The sequence below is a fragment of the Chiloscyllium punctatum genome, chromosome 41 (genome assembly GCF_047496795.1).
Source record: "Chiloscyllium punctatum isolate Juve2018m chromosome 41, sChiPun1.3, whole genome shotgun sequence".
Lineage (NCBI taxonomy): Eukaryota > Metazoa > Chordata > Chondrichthyes > Orectolobiformes > Hemiscylliidae > Chiloscyllium > Chiloscyllium punctatum.
Window position 1 is genome coordinate 18,138,164 of NC_092779.1, and position 17,429 is coordinate 18,155,592.

Consider the following 17,429-nt stretch of genomic DNA (forward strand, 5'->3'; position numbering starts at 1 on the left):
TTCTTTGACCAAGCTAAAGGGCATCTTTCGAATGTCCACGTTATATGGATTGGTTCATATTTTGTTTTAAAATGATTCTGTGACATGACTTGACAAGTTTCATGAGAAACTGAATGAGTGCAGTGGTTTACAGCAAATGCTCCTTTGCGCTCCAAAATATAGCGATTCCAATTAAACCTATAACCTGGTGTTGTGTGATTTTTAACTTTGTCCATCCCAGTCCAACGCCGGCATCTCCAAATCATGACAGCAAATGCCAGCAGTTTAACTTGGCATGGCCCTGCCCTCTGGTGTGCACCTATGTTACTGCAACCATGTTAGCACTCTTAAAAAATTAAAAACCAGAAAAGATTAGAAATACTCAGCAGCTCAGGCAGCATTTGAGTTGAGTATTATGATAAAATTGACTAAAATTGTACTTATCAGATCAATTCACAAGAAATATTAAAGTAAATGGAAAACAGTATTTGAGAGGAGAGTTCTGATTAGTTAGCAAGTGCATTCTGATTGTTACAGGGAGATTGCAACAGTTAATGATGATTTACAGTTAGCTGATGAGCTTTGTTCCAATTGTAAACAGGAGATTGAGTTTCATGGAGCAATGTCTTGATTCCAGGTGTAGCACTGGGCAGTGTACTCAGAGGACTGACAGCTTCTTCAGAGCCTTGATATAAGACTGCAAGATCCTTTGAAGAAGATGGCACAGATCTCAGACCATTTCCTTGTTGAATGTGAGACACCTCTGTCATTGCTCCATGATGAGATGGAGATCAAAGAAGTGTATAATGAGACTATATCTTTTTATTGGTATGCATTTTGATTGTGGACTGTAATGGGAAAAGGACTTTTAAAAACCAAGGGATTGCTGCACTTTTTAAAAGCAAGTTAGATGACAATCTTTGTAAGAGATGTTTACACTGGTGATTGTTCAAGCAGTGGGAGAAGGACTGCAGATGGCCTGGGCTTTGGGTTTGTAGCTGATTAGTCCACGGAATGATGATCAGTTGTTGATGATAAATGCCTTCTGCGATTGGCTCTCAGGTAACTAAACAGCTTATGGGTATGAATGATTACCCAGAAGCCACTGGATCTCTGGAAAGGAAGGTGCTGTCCCTTTCTCTGCAGTATGAAACATCTCAAGCCTAAAGAAGTTATTTTAGGGATTTGTAAATATAATCGTAATTTACTCTTTTTTTTCACCCCTTTGCTTTTCATCCAACCTTTTTCTCTTTTTTTCTGCTTTTCCGTACCTGATTTGGAATTGAATTATCTCATTCTAATACAATCTTTTTCCTCAATCATTGGATCTTACTAGTTGGGGAGATATGGATGGATTTTCATAGAACAAAGGAGGCAGAACTGCTCCTTAAGAGTGGATGAGGTGTATTTAAGTGTCATAGAGTCATTCATTTACAATGTTAAAGAAGTGCTTCTGGAGTAGACTATATTTCTTGGCAAACCATATAGCATAGATTGAATAAAAACTATTAGTTATTGTTCCTGCAGTTTCAATGGACTTTGTGACTAACATTTTCCCAGGATTGTTGTTAAGGCTGACTCCACTATGAATGTTTGGCTGAGTTTAAAAATAAATCATATTTCAACAGAATTCAAATCATTTCACATTCCTATTGAGTTTGAAGAGGCTATTAAAGTATTATCTGTTGTTGATGTAATTAATGACTAGATGCTTATTTTTACAACAGTTTGACCATTGAGGACATTTGACTTTTTTGAATAAGTGAAGTCACTATGAATGGACGCCTCCTTAGACTGATAGAAATTGAAACTTTAAAATTTCCATGTGGCCCTCAAACAGCATTTCCTCTTTTTCTTCTGTCACATCTCTAAGATATGTACATGATATCTGGAACCGGCAATCAACGCTTTGATCCGAAACGGCACACTCATCTCCCACTGTGGAATACTAGAGTTTAGAGGGAACTTTGCCCATACTGGAGATACTGTGAGGAGTGCCTATGGAGGAGGCAAGAAGGGCTTGGGGGGGGGGGGGGGGGGGGAAGAGGTGGGGAGGTAGTGGAAGGGGCTTATGAGGAGGCATAGGAGTAGCTTTGGGTTAAAGTTGTGCTTCAGGGTTTGAGGGGAGAGATCATTTGCATTTAGATATATCTGACAAATTATGAATTTCCAAAACTGAGCTTCCCATGTTGATGGCAAAAATCCATCAACAGTGTCCACTTTTTTGCTAAGATTCCCAGATATATGGTTGCCCTGAGTGTGCATGCGCTTCTAGCAATTATGTGGGAAAAATCATTCAAAACCTAAATATGCCCCAGTCTAATTTGCCCTGAATTATTGAATTGTGGGCCTAATTTAAGTAGTTCAGGTTCAGAAATAAAATTACAGGAAACATTAATGAAATGACTGATAGCAAATAACTGGCATGACTAATGCGGTAAGTTCAAAGGTGTGAGAAAAACAGTTCTGGGATAAATAGGCAGGGTGGGGTCTGTTACACAAATAAGAGTTCTATGCACAAACGCATACAGTTTAAGAAAAGGAAAGATGACAGTCAGAAATGCAAACTCAGTTAAAGTTGTGCTTTATAGAGGCCACCATGGAGACCTGCTAAGACAGTTACAGAATTGTCACAGCACAGGAGGCTATTCATCCCACATTTCAGATAATAGTTTAGTTCCATTTTAAATGCTTTGAATGAATGCCTCCACCAGACTCTCAGGCAATGTATTCCAGACCTTAACCAAACATTTTGCAAAAAGGCGTCTCCTCACAAAGCTGTTGCTGAAAAAGTTATCCTCATACGCTTCTATGAGAATGAACTCAAAGTTGACAAAAACCAAAACTATTTTTAGTGCCTCTGCCCCTGCTGAAACAATCCAACTGATTGTCAAGAAGCTGGGCATAGTTGCAAAGTAAATATTCAAGACTATAATCTCTTTAAGGAAAAGAACATTAGAAAGAGGAGTACGACTGTTCATGAAATTAATTATCATAGCATGAGAATTCGAGATTAATAGTGGTAACTAAAAAAGAATGGCTTGGGGGCATGATAGTGGCAGGGGAGTTACAGGGGCCACAGAAGTGGCATTGGGTTAACAGCCTTTTATGCAGTAGAAACTGTCTTGGTAGTTTTGAAGAGTAACAAAGATGCACCATTTTGATGGAACCCCTGATAGCAACAGTAAACTGCAACAGGAGCTGGATTTCAACTTTCCCATCACTGAATTTGGAAACAGGGGCTGCGAAGGTGTGTACAAAACATATAACTGGCTGAGGCAAAGGTAGCGTCCGACAGTATATCCAATTAAAGTTCCCTCCCATCTCCAGCCAGGTGGGTTTCCCTGCACTGGTTAGTGGTAAGCAGGAAATCCTTCCTTACTGGGGCCTTATCAACACCTCTGCAGAGCTTCCCTCTCTTCTAGAACCTTATAAATTACATGGTAGTGCTGTCAACTTGGTATCTGGCAAGTTCACCAAAACTCACAATGCAATCCAGAACAGCCTACTTTGTCAAGTTCAGAAGGTGTGCAGCGTCAGTGATGCCCATTCCCCCCATCCCCCCCCAACCCCGTCCCCCCACTGCCACTGATGCTGCTGGTACTGGACAGCTACCAGCTACCGATTGGCCAGCAACTCTCTGAGGTGCAACTTCTTGTCCCTGAGGGGTTGAAATCCTGCCTTAGCCAGAAAGTGGCTGTGAGGTAGGGAGACTCCTGCCTCTCTCGACCCTTTAGTTCTGTAAACTCTAGGAATTCTTAAATGATACATTTGATACAAAGCAGAGATGTTATGATGTAAAACTTCAAAATTCACGTGGACTCAAAGAACCAAAATAAAGCAAATTTTGAGAGTGTTCTGAAAATTCTGTTATGGAGTCACAGAGATGTACAGCATGGATCAGACCCTTCGGTCCAACTCGTCCATACTGACCAGATATCTTAAATTAATCTAGTTCCATTTGCCAGCACTTGGCCCATATCCCTCTAAACCTTTCCTATTCATGTATCCAACTAGATTCATTTTAAATGCTGTAATTGTACCAGCCTCCACCACTTCCTCTGGCAGCTCATTCCATACATGCACAACCCTCTATGTGGAAAAGCTGCACCTTAGATCCCTTTTAAATCTTTCCCCTCTCAACTTAAACCTATGCCCTCTAGTTTTGGATTCCCCTACCCTGGGGAAAAGACCTTGGCTTGTTCACCCTATCTGTGCCCTTCACGGTTTTATAAACTTCTATAAGGTCACCGAATGGTTACTTAGTTTTTCTCTCTCTTCCAAATATGTTCCTCTTTTTATTTCAGCCCGTCTGCGTCTGCAGTGTTTTGGTTTTTGGACAAAAGAGGAGGTTAGTTAACATATACGCGAAAAGGGAACATGTTCACCCAGAGCATAAACTACATGAGATTCACCACTTACCACTAACCCTTCAGGGAAACCCACCTGGCTGGAGTTGGGAGGGAACTTTAACTGGATATACTGCCTGACCCTGCCTTTATCTCAGCCAGCTGGATCTCTTGTAACCTCTCCCCACCATACCACCACCACCACCAACATCCCCCCCTCCCCCCCACACCACTGTTTCCAAATTCAGTGATGGGCAAGTTGAAATCCAGATCCTGCTACAGTTTACTGTTGCTATCAGGAGTCCCGTGTTTGAAATCTTGCTGATCTTTGGTCTTTGCACAAAGGTTTTTCCAAATCACAACACTGACTTCAAGAAAGACAGTCAGACTGACAACTGTTAAGTAGGCACAAGAGAAAATAGCAGCTTGAAAAACAAGGGCTCTGCCTGGGGCTATGGGAGTTCTTGAACTACACACAGACAGTCCATGCTAGATTTGATGAAGAGTAGGGCTTATTTTGAAGTGATATGGTAGATGTTGGCCTGGATAAACTGCACATTGGAAGGTCTTCAATGAAGTATAGGGCCAATGCAATACGTCAACCTGCATCTGACTGACGAGTTCTACCTGTGTAATTATCCAAGTTTTGTAATGACACCAAATTATATAGCCCTGTAAACAGTGCAGATGATGACAGAAACTTGCAATAGAGTATGGATGGATTGCAAAACTGACAAATGGGTTTCATCATTGACCTGAGGAGGTCAGATCAAGGTCTTTCCTTAATTGCAAGTAGCGACCAAGTGTGGAAGACCAAAGGTACTTAGAGGTCCAATTACAGTACAGAAGTCACAAAATAGATTTACAAGTACAGAAAATAATAAAAAAGCTAAAGGGATGTTAGCCTTTATCTCAACGGGACTGGAACATGGTCATAGTTTAAAAATAAGGAGGCACCGTTTAAAACAGAGATGAGGAAACACTTTTTTCTCTCAGAGGATTGTGAGTCTTTGGAATTCCCTTCCTCAAAGGCAGAATGTTTCAATAGTTTTAAGGCCAAGGTAAGTAGGTTCTTGATTACCAGGGAGATGAAAGGTTAACGGGGATATGCAGGAATGTAAGGTTAAAATTAGATTAGTTATGATGTTACTGAATGGTGGAATACATTCGAAGGGTGGAGTGGTTTTATCTTGTCCCTTGTTTGTATCTTCATAAGATCAAAGGGTAGAAGTTATGCCACAGTTTTTTTAGAATTTGTCAAACTGCATTTGAAGTGCTGCATTCATTTTTTGACATTTCTTAGCATAGATGTACTGAAGAAAGGTCACTGGAAACAGATAGTGGGGTTAGAAAAGAGTAAAATTATGAGGATAAATTAGAAATAATTGGCTTATTAAAGTTTAAAAGGTGATCTAATTGTTTTAGATTATTAAGGAAATCAATATGGTAGATAGAAAATTTAAGCTTTAAGTTTAAAGCAGGTTTTAAACTAGAGCTATTTAAATGTGACATCTGATATATGCTTCATGCAAAATGAATATAAATCCAATATTACTGTCATCAAAAACTGTGAGGGCTGGATCAACTGAAAATTTAAAAACTGAAAACTAACACCAATAGATGGAAAGCAACAGGAAACTAAACAATGTTAGAAACTTGTTGATGCACAACAGCTACCAACAGCAGACCAGCTGTTAGAGGATGCTGATAGTTTATTGCTCAGTTTTTCTAGAGGGGTTTGTAAGTGGTACACTGGGCATATGTCATGTGTAATTTAGGTCTTGGCAGCTGCATGGTAACGGCCTCTGTGAATAGAGGAACTATCAGCAATCAGAAAGAAAGTAGTGGTTGCCTTGCTCAATACCGCATTTGGCTTAGAGCCTGAAAAATCTTCAGTTCAGCAGGGCAGAAACTGGTTGAAAGGCAGATTGCAGCTGTTGCTGAAAAGGGAGTGCCAAGCTTTGATTATTTTTTAAACAGGGTAGGTTGACTTTAGTCAAGGCACTGCATTGAGAGATGAATGAGGGAATGGCTGTCACCTACTTTGTTGTGTTGAAAAAGGGGTACTGAGTCAATGAGTAAAAATTAAATAAGGCTTGGCATTTAACTGTCAGTCATCATTAGCATATTCTTCATCGCATGCCTCTACCAATCTGAGTCCAAACTATCCACACTCTTCTCTATATACAGTATAAATACTGTTTTCCCTTTCATTTTGTGTACTGTCCATAATGAATGCTAGACAAAAAAACTTAGGCAAAATATCAGCTTCAACAATACTCAAGTTTTGTACAGTCACATGTCTGTTAGAATAGATAGCAATTGTTGATGCATACCCTCCAGATTACAGCACCTTCCCAGAACTTAATCTCATTTTCACCTTAACGGATAAAAGTGCAAAAACAGGCATTGCTGGACAGTCCCAGATGCCTTGAAAGTCAAAACAACCTTTAAAATATCGCAACATTTCCAAGAAAAAGTCAGAATAGCAATTAGAACAAGTGCCCTAATGCACAGAGTCATTTCAGGATATGTTGCCTTTTGGGCCAATTAGGATTCTTCTTGTCATCTTAGAAATCCAGTCATGGTTAGGGTTCTGCAAATCAGACTACTGAGAAATCCCCAGTAGAGCATTTGGTTGCTCCAGAATTCCCTCCCTTCACCAGTGCTCCTCCTTTTGCTCCTTTTCCACACTGTGATTAATTTCAGTGCTTGAAAATTGTTACATCCCCTCAGTAAGACCAAAGGCCTTTTTGAACTGGAGCATCCAATCCAAACTTCCTGTACTCATTGCTGCCTTGGAACTTTGGTTTTTTAAAATTATTTCAAAAATATGTTTTGTTCATACAAAATATCGATATGTATACATATATAGTCACAAACACAGTTTGGTTCTGTCCAGTAGCATATCCAGAAAACAAACATTGCAGTTTGACTCTCTCCAAGTAAACCAAAGACATCTCTTATTTGAACTTATTTATACTTACATGCATTTGAGGCACCATGAGGGTCCGATAACTGAATGGATCCCAACTTAACTTTGGTAGAAGGACCTCAGACAGTGGTCTTTTCCCACTGTGCCTTGGCAGCAGCTGCCCCAAGCTTTGATTCGTTCCTCAGCATGTAGCCCTGGTGCTTGGAAAGTGCCAGTCCATAACATCTGGTCAGGGTAAATTCGTGTTCTGGAAGACCAACAAGATTTGGATAGACCAACAGTATCTTTCACCGAGTTGCTGGTCCTACAGGCGTTCCAGGGAACAGACCGGGCAGCACAGAGTCCTGTGTTATGAAGCTGCTTGGGATGTAGCTCGCCAAAAACCACTGCATCTTTCTTCAGACTTCCTTTACAATGGTACATTCCAGAAGGCGATGTGTGACAGTTTCTTGGAACTCATGACCCCAAAATTTTAGGTCTATCATACATCAGGAAACACTGACCTAAATCTTTCTGTGTGCTTAGCTTCCCTACTCCAGTCCAATTTATTCAGAGCTCATCCTGTCAGAGCAGCTCCCTCTTCCTCCAACACTACTGCCAATGTCCCATGAAGCAAAATCCCTTCTCAATCATTCTTTAAACCATGTGTTTAATTCTACAATCTGGAACCCTATGCCAATTAATGCATGGCTCAGGCAACAGAGATAATTACCTTTCAACATTAATAAATAACATCTGTAAATATTAGTTACTGACAGTAGTTACTGCCTCAAAAGATTCAACTAATTTCATTAAACGTGCCTTACCCCTTCAATAGTTACACTATCTCTCCGTGCTTAGTTCTAACTTCTCCCAGTGTTCAGTCATTCTGACCCTAATTAGAGGGACATCTGCTCATAAACCCTTTAGGCAGTTGAACTACCTTCAATTCCGTATCCCAACTGTTCTGTGCAGTGCTTGTTCAGCAGCACAAAGTAAGCAATAACAATAGCTGTAGCTATGGTTCCCCCAGTAGTGAGCTCAGAAGTTCTAGCATCATTACCAATAATGATATCTGGAATTGCTGTGCTTAAGGGTTACTGGCTTGGCACTGATTAACATAATTTTTTGTAACTATAAAGCAGAAACAGCCTATTTAGTTCCAATAATCTATCCTATCATTTAAGAAGTACTTAGATACATTCTTATAAATGCCAAGACATCCAAGGCTGAGGGCCAAGTGCTAGAAAATGGGAATAGACTATTCAGGTGACTTGTTTTTTTTTTGACCACAAGACACAGGAGCAGAAATTAGATTATTTGGCCCATTGAGAGTGCTCTGCCATTCAATCACGTCTTATGTGTTTCTCAACCCCGTTCTCTTGCCTTCTCCTTGTAACCTTTGATCTCTAGGGCATACTTAATAGGCCGAGGGGCTTTTTCCTGTACTGTAGGCCTGTATAATTATGATTCTATTAGAATTTGCAGTATGACACAGTATAAGAGAGCACTGGCTTATTGAATCTTCATAGCTTTTTTGAAGAGTAATGCTGTGAGAATGGACACCTTTTACTTCCCTGAAAACAACAATGGAGATCACGGCAGGTCAGACAGCATCCATGGAGAGCATGCCATCGTTTTGAGTCCTTCTACTCCCCATATCTCTGCAATTACTTCTTGTTTAAATATTTATCCAATACTCCCATGAAATTATTCATCCTACTTACATCAGCATATCTGGCAGTGCATTCTGAACACTAACTACTTCTGTACAAAGAGGCTTTTACCAATTTCCTTAAATCTGTGTCATCTGCTTATTGATCCTTCAGCCTTTAAAAACTCTGGCCGAATTTTTCCGCATTTTGGCTCTGCTATTTCTGGGGACTTTGATAGACGGTTTCCCATCCGGGCCCATAGTGACTTTCTTCATCCAATCTTCTGTTGTTCCCCTCACTAATTAGGCACTGGGGCTCCACGCTCACTCTCCTCATTCAATCAGGCAGCAGCAGAGGTGGAAGTAGTCACCTGGACCTTCTGGCGTTCACACTAAGGGTGCCGTATTTAAACCCCATTGTACACCACTTCAAATGCTGCAAGCTAGGGACTGCCCTCCATAGCCTGCTGCTCTATCATTTTTCTGGATGAGGTGTTGCAGAAAGGCAAGATGGCATCCTGCTTCAGAGAAAGAAAGGCACCTCGTGGATTATCAATGAAAGCCACGGCACCTGACATGAGCAACCTGGACACAGTCAGTCAGTGGCGTGATGTGGACCAAGAGAAATGCAGTCATGTGGCAAGAAATTAACAATCTTCTGCACTCTACAGGACTATGTCACCATCTCCACCTCCACACTCACTCTAACTCTGCCACTACACAGTCAGATCACCAAGGTTAATGATGCTCAACTCTGAATGGCTCACACACACTGAAACTACTCACCCTCTCTGCCCCTACTGCTCTTCAGTGGGGCCAAGTTACCACCTCTGCTGCTCGTGCACCATCACTTGCAGCCCTTTCATCCACTTTCATACCACTTTGGTTTCACTGCAGGAGAAACTGTCGCACAACAGAGGCAAGAGATTCGGCCAACATGCGGTTACTCACCCCTCACAAGAAGATTGTCAAGATGGGATGGAAAGGACAGAGACCATTCATGAGGACTTAACAAGACTTCTATTTTGAGGCAACCCAGTAAGCTTCATGCACTGGGCTCCAATGCTCTTTCATGACCACCACTGTTAATTTATTCTTAAGATACTCGGGTTTCTACCACTACGGCATAATGAATTACCTCTCTTTTCCTATGCAGGTACCAGTGGCTGCCTTGAAGAAGCCAATCCCTCAGAGGATGCACAGGTTAAACTCAGAGACATGTCACTGCAGCTGGTCGAGGAAGAAATGGCCTATAACGCTGGCACTCTGATGTCAGCCACAGGCCAGCCCCATGCTAAGCCTTAGGCAGGTAATGACCCCATGCTGTCCACCATTGATAATTCTGACCTAGAAATGCAAAGGAGCAGCATGCAGCTATGTCAGAGACATTCAGTAAAGAGAATCCAAAGTTGGTGGGGTCCACCCATATCATTAGCACCATGTTAGCTCCAGCACCTTTGTCCAGCTGTCTCCACAGGCAGGTTGCCAGATGCCCTAGAAGCCAACACCAAAAGACCACTAATTGTGTCAGAAATGCACAAAGACCATTGTTTTAACCATTCATGCTCAGCATCAGCAGCAAGGCAAGAAGATAAGGTTCCTTGACTTCACTCCACGGTTCCCTTTCTCCCAAGGAGACAGGGTATACAAGCAGGCAACCAGAGAATGAACCACATAAAGATTCTGCTGAAGTCTCCTCTCAGCTTACTCCAGAGGTACCCAGGCTGTCCTCCTCCACTCTGTCTGAAATCCCCAACCCTGTAAAAGTTGCTGCCGAGGAGGGTGAGTCAGTAGCGAGGTAGGACACTCTCAGCACATCTGCACCCTCTAGCTACAAACACCTGGGGTCATCCGCCAAAGCTTCCAGGCCTGTCGGATCCATTACAGAGCCAGATTCAGGACTGCACCTAGACATATTGGGAGGGCAAAATGAAATGCTCTGAGGGCACATAAGTGGCACATCAACGTCAGAATGCTTCTATTATCACATCTTCGATCGACTGTGGATTTAGCTGCAGCACTGATTATGTGACTACAGTGTCAGAGTTAAGCAGTCTTTTGTACATCTCATGGAGGACAGCAATTATACTGGTGGGGCATTGCTCATCTCAGAGATGCATCCTGGAAAGCAATTGATTTCTCACATCCTTCAATTCTCACATTTGTGAATGCAGTCAAGTCTTAGTACTTCGATGAGAAAATTGCTGACTGTAAAATTAACATGAATGTCTTGTGATAGGCCTTTGCTTTATACATGTTCTACATAATGGCAATTTAATGTGTGTACATGCTCATTCACTATTGCACACTTCTCCATCCCTTTCATTTAAGAGTCAATATCCCCAAATGTTCCTCTCAGTCATTGGTTTACTGCATTGCCACGCCCACAACTGTAATTCACTGTTTACCCACTGAAGCTAAGATGCTGTTGATTTGCAGATGCCCCCATCTCACAGTACCCCTTTCCTCCTATGGTCCAGAGTTCATCCTTATATTTGGAGTTGTCCCCGCTGCATCCTAGTATAATGCATTCAATTAGACTTGAGTTTCCCACTTGCCACTACAGTGCATAGACTACCCCTTGATAATGTTCCTTAACATTACTGGCCAAACCCTCAGGGCTGACTCTGGCTCAGCTGCCAGTTGCATGGATATGTTCTCCAGATCCTGGTTGCACTAAGTGCCTGACTAACCATGGCCAATCCCCTGGACTGAGAGTGGATAATGCCTTTGACTGAGATTTGTAACAATCCTTTACTGACTGAAGGCCCTTTTTACTCTACTCAGGACTGTTCTCCTTTGACTTTCAGATAGGACCATTTGGCTGAAGCGCACACACTATGTTTGATGATTAAGTCGTTGATACATGCTGTCAGTGCAATTTGATAAAGCATGATACTTTACAGCAACATATCTACCCTGCTGACTGTTCAGTGCTGGCAACCATGGCAAGCTGCTTGTCTGTGCTAAAAAGCAACGCAAGGCTGTGAGCATGTAAGGTCTCACTGAAGGGGCAATGTGCAAAAAGACAAGTCAAGACAGATGCTGTGCGTGTTCAAGAAAACATAAAGTGGGTGAGGGCTGAGAAAGTAAGCTAAGATCCTTGAGAGGTTTCCTGTGCAGATGCGGAAGTTGGGTGTGTGTCCCTGTGCACAGAGTGACTTGCAGCACCATTGCAATGTGAGGTGTCGGCGAGCTCACAAGTGCAGTAGTGAAATGTTGAAATACAGTATGAGTTAGTCTGAGGTCAGCTATGATGGTTTGGTGAGGCTGGTGTTTCACCAATGCCAACCTCTGCAGACAAAGTGGCGAAAGCAGTCCGTGCCCACAATGCGCAAAGAGCTGCTGGTGGTGCCCTTCAGATAGAGCCCTGGGGCAGCACGGTGGCTCAATGGTTATTACTGCAACCTCATGGTGCCAGGAACCCGTGATCGAGTCCACCCTTGGGTGTCTGTCTGTGTGGAATTTGCACATTCTCCCTGTGTCTGCAGGGATTTCCTCCAGGTGCTCCAGGTTCCACAGTTCAAAAATGTGCATGTTAGGTGGAATGACTATGCAAAATTGCCCATAGGCTCCAGGGATACAGAGGCTTGGTGGATTAGTCATGGGCAACGCAGAGTTGCAGGGATAGGGTAGGGGTTAGGTCTGGGTGGAATGTTCTTTGGAGGCTTGGTGTGGACTCGATGGGCCAAATAGCCTGTTTCCACACTGGAGAGATTCTATGATTCAAGCCACAGATGCAAGTTGTGAACTGCATCTGCCAGGGAACTGCTCTGACCTTAAAATTGGGATGTGCTGCTGTCTGGTTTCCCACAGAAGCATGAGAATCACAAATTGCAGATAAGGCAAGGTTAGTTAATAACAAGATGCAATAACATGAAAACAAGGTGCTTGTCACTTACTAACAAGGCACTCATCTAGTCATTTAAATTTCAAAGGGAAAATCAGAGATATTTTCTTGACAACATGAATGAAAACTTTTCAGATTTATCACTGTTGTCCATGCCATTCTGCCCTTCAATCTTTCACGACTTTAAGCATCTCTTTGCTTATCTCTTCACTGCTTTGAGAGGTATAATCCCATCTTCTCCAAAACAGCATCCTGCCACCACATTTCATTCAACTCTGTAGTCATAACTTTATATTCTTTTCTGCCCCATGTACTTACCCAGCTTCCACTTCAAGGTATCTATATAACATACGCCTGTTCTTTCCCAAAGAATCATAAAGTCTTTATGACCTATCTAGACTCCTAGGTGCTTCAAGGTCTCCAGAAAGAAGGCTAGTTGCTCTCTGCCGTCTAGAAACTAATGGATTTTCCCTCTAGCATCTATAACCTGCAAGACATTCACAGGAGAGGAGAGCAGGTGTTAGTACCAGGGATGTTCAATGTGATACCTTGAAAACCTGCAGCAGTGAAATAACTTAAGGGTGTTGCGAACTTGACAGGAGCTGAAAACATAACTTTGGGAGGTATTACCATGGATCCTAACGGAAAATGGCAGAGCCTAGGTTTTGTTTAGTTTCCTCTCCTTTGAGGATAGTCTAGTAAACCTTGTAAGAATGGAATCTTCTGTTAAAAGCAGGACCTTATTACTGCAACATAAAGTGCGAGCACAATGAGACCAAGGCCAAGGATCATGGTCAGCAACACATGTGGCACACATGTGCCAGATTTTCCAGGTGGACTTGCAATTGGACACTGGGAATATGCCCCTTGTCGTGCAGGTCAGCTTCAGGCAAATAATGCACCTTCCTGTTATGCTCGCCTTAAAAACAAGATCCTGCTTGAGGACCAGGAATGGGTGCTTGAGGACTTTTGGGGGCCGGGCAACTATTGTTGGGCAGGCACCAGAGTTAGGGTCTGATCAGGTGCTAAAGGAGGCAAGTGAAACTAAATGTAAATGTAAATGACATTCACTTCCTTGACCTCACAAATGCTGGCAAGATCAATGCTGGAAGACAGCTGTAGTACAATCTAAATATACCTGGTGGTTTCAGAAACCATTGAGATTTAAGTTTTGGAAGGAACCAACCTCTACCTATTTAGAGAAGAAATACTGTCAGTTGTTTCAATGTCATAAATTTATACCTTTTTCTGGGACTTTCAAATCATTGCAACCATCTATTGTAATTAATACTGAACACGACTTCTGAACAAAAATAAACCAAGTAAACCAGATATAAAATGAAATTATTTGAAAACTAAAAGCAGTGGCCCTTGCATTCATCATTTGTGTTTCAAACTTTAGATGCGAGATATCAGTTTATAAAAGATTCTAAAAATACTGTTATGGGAAACTCCTCTGTGAAACTGCACACATACTGGTTTAAAAAAAACCACAGACCTATAAATTCATTTGGACCCAAATATATCTGCATCCACTTGCACATTCCCGAACTGAGTGCCACTCACTTTCGTTTGTGGAAGATGATGTCAAGCTCAACATGAGGCCTCGCATCTTTTTTTTGTATTAACCAGAGGCTTGGAGGTGTCCATAGTTCCACATTGCTTTCTCCATAGTAATGCATCACCCAATCAAGGTTGACTTCCCAACCAATCAGCACCTGGATCTCTTGTAATATAATGTGCTGGGATCATTAAAATTCAGCACCTCTGTATTTGCTCTGAGGAGTGCAAGTCAAAAAGCTTCTCCCTTTTCATTAATACTCAAAAACAAATACGTCCAATAAAGACCAAATCAACAGTTCCGTGATGATAATCATGGGCCGAATACTGACCCATTTGTTGGAGGTGCAGGTTGCAAAATATACTGATGAAATTGCATTAACCATAATTTTGTTCAAATGACTTTTGTGAAGTTAAACCATGGAATGATTTCACAATGCCTTCTCTATGTGAATTAGAATGACCCAATTAAGGGGAACTATAAATAGATTTTCTGGACGCCATATGTAAAAAGAGTCCTTGAAAATCTATTCCTATAATCTTCTCTCAGCTCTCTTCCACTTCCACGCCTTTCTGTTTCCTGCTGGTTTAGCTTGATATTCATTCAGCTTTCCTACATTTCTTTCTTGTTTCTCCTAATCAGGCAGATGATAGCATAGCAGTAATGAAACTGGACTAATAACCCAGAACCTAGGCTAACACTCAAAGGACATGGGTTCAAATCCCACTAAAGCCAGTTTGTGAATTTTAAATTCAATTAATAAATCTAGAATTAAAATCTAGTATCAGTAATGATGACTATGATGTCAACTGTCTTAAAAACCATCTCGTTCATGAATGCCCTTTAAAGAAAGAAATCTGCCAAGCTTTACCTAGTCTAACTTACATATGACTGCAATGTGATTGACTCTTAATTGCCTTCTGAAATGGCTAGACAAGCCACTGAGTCCAAGGACAATAAGGGATGGATGACAAATGCTGGCACTGTCCACATCCCACAGAAACATAAAAGAAAGCCTCACAGCCTCTTCTTGTCTGTGCTCAACTCTCCCTATCACTCTGTATCTCCAGACTGCCTCTTCTCTAACAATAATTCTGAACTGCTTTCAAATTTCCTAAGTCAGATGCGGGCATTTGGATTGGATATGGCAGGCGCATTGAGGTTGGAGGGAGTGATGTGAATTAATGGTTTGGAACGTGTGGAACATGCTCAGGTAAGAGAGAGAGATTAGATAAGCTTTGGTTGGAACAAGGCATTGAGAATAAAGTTACTTGGTTAGCTGAAGCAATGACTAGCATTAACGCACTGGCATGCTTAAATATCTAGTTGGAACACAAGGTTAGACTGGGGTCTAGCAGTATGTGGATGTATGTTTGCTGGTGCACATGAATGGGCCTATAGTCACAAGATTAAATGAGGGGTCTGGTCATATTCCTTTCAAAGCATTTACAGCACAGGAGCAGGGTATTTGGGGTGTAGGACAAAGACCTGAAGGAGTGGGCCCAGGTAGACTGAAAGGACACAGGCCTAGGGGAACAGCTTGAGCAAAGTGAGGTGGGTAAGAGGTGTGAAAGCTAGTGTAGGAATAGTCCAGCTTGGGAGAAAGAGGTATGGCATATTGCAGCAGGGTTGGGGAGGAATAAGTTTGGACTTCATGGACACTGAAAAAATATTTGGCACATGAATATGCCGCATCAGTGGACATGTCTAAGGCTTATGAGAACTGGGAGGAGTGACATCCATAAGGAGGTTAACAAATACGTCAATCATGATTTAAACTAATATGGCATAATGGATGGAAAACAAATGCGTAGCAGCCTAGAAGTGAAAAAAATAAGCATTAGATGTGTTGGGAATAAAGTAGTAGAAAGGTGTAAAGAGGCTAAAAATTGCAAGAAATAAGTGATCAGGATCATCAGGGAAAAAATAGGAAAAATTGTTTTATCAACATAACTCAAAATAGCAAGTATATAAGTATACATATAAATCTGGTAGAGCCAGATAAAATTAGGGATCAGAAAGTGTTGATTAAAATAAATACATTTAGGATCACAAAAAAGGAGAAGGGAGGGTTTAGAATTAACAATAGGAAATTACATGTTCCCAGAACCTATTAGAAACAATGTCAGAAGAAGAATCTAAAATATGGAATCACAGAAATGTTAGGTGCTTCTGTTAGTGTTAGGTATGAGATTGGCTTTTGCAGTCAGGATCAGTTGTACAGGCCAGGCGTGATCAGCATGACAACAACCCTCTGAATGGCTCTTGGGTGGTGAAAGGACACAATGTGAGTAATATTGCTGAGGGTGGGGAGAATTATCCAGAATGCAAAACAGAAAGGGTATCTCTCTCTCTCTGTGCTGTGAAGTTAACTAAAACTGGAAGACAGTGAGCTACTATCTCCCACCATTTGCTATGAACTGTTGGCTCCAAATAGTGACTGAACAATTAATGTGTCAAAAACAGAAATTGCTGGAAAAGCTCAGCAGGTCTGCATCTGTGGAATGAAATCATAGTTAGCATCCCGGGTCAAGTGACCCTTCACTTCTGCAATTCTTTCAGTTTTCAGTTAGTGAGTCAATTTATCTGTAGGCAACAACTTGGAAAGAATAAGAAGCTTGGATACCAGAAAGACTAGAAAGCATGAAGATATTTTTACTGAAACCTGCGCACTGTTGCTTTTGAACTGTTTTCCCCCAGTATTTGTTTGCTTGCCTGTGCCTGGCTGCTTGTGTGTGTATGGTTTAAGGAGGGGGGTGAGAATTTCAGTCACTAGGATCTCAGTTTTGTTTGCCTTTGTTGGGAGTTGATTTCTTCATAATAAATAGCATTTCTTGTTATGTACAGAAACCTGGTTCATGTTTTCTCTTAACTTGAGTACATCAGATAGGAAAATTGGGAGCTTGCTCAATTTGAATGAATTCAATTGAGCAAATGAATTGTGTAATTAGACCTTTAACTTTGTGACAACCATAGAATAGTGTATCTTGTGCATGAGGCACTTTTCGAAGTTGGATGTGATACTATCATTTAGATGCAGACTAATGTAGATGTTCAAATTTGTAGGTATTACCAAATTAGGATCTATTTGAGAAGCCAAAGGACACTGCTATTATGTTGAG

At 41.5% G+C, this 17,429-nt stretch overlaps 1 protein-coding gene across 5 annotated transcripts in view; it reads right to left on the reverse strand.

Annotated features, from left to right (window-relative positions):
* Positions 1-17,429, reverse strand: part of fyco1a (FYVE and coiled-coil domain autophagy adaptor 1a) — a 170,841-nt gene that overhangs the window by 21,210 nt on the left and 132,202 nt on the right. The window lies entirely within an intron of this gene.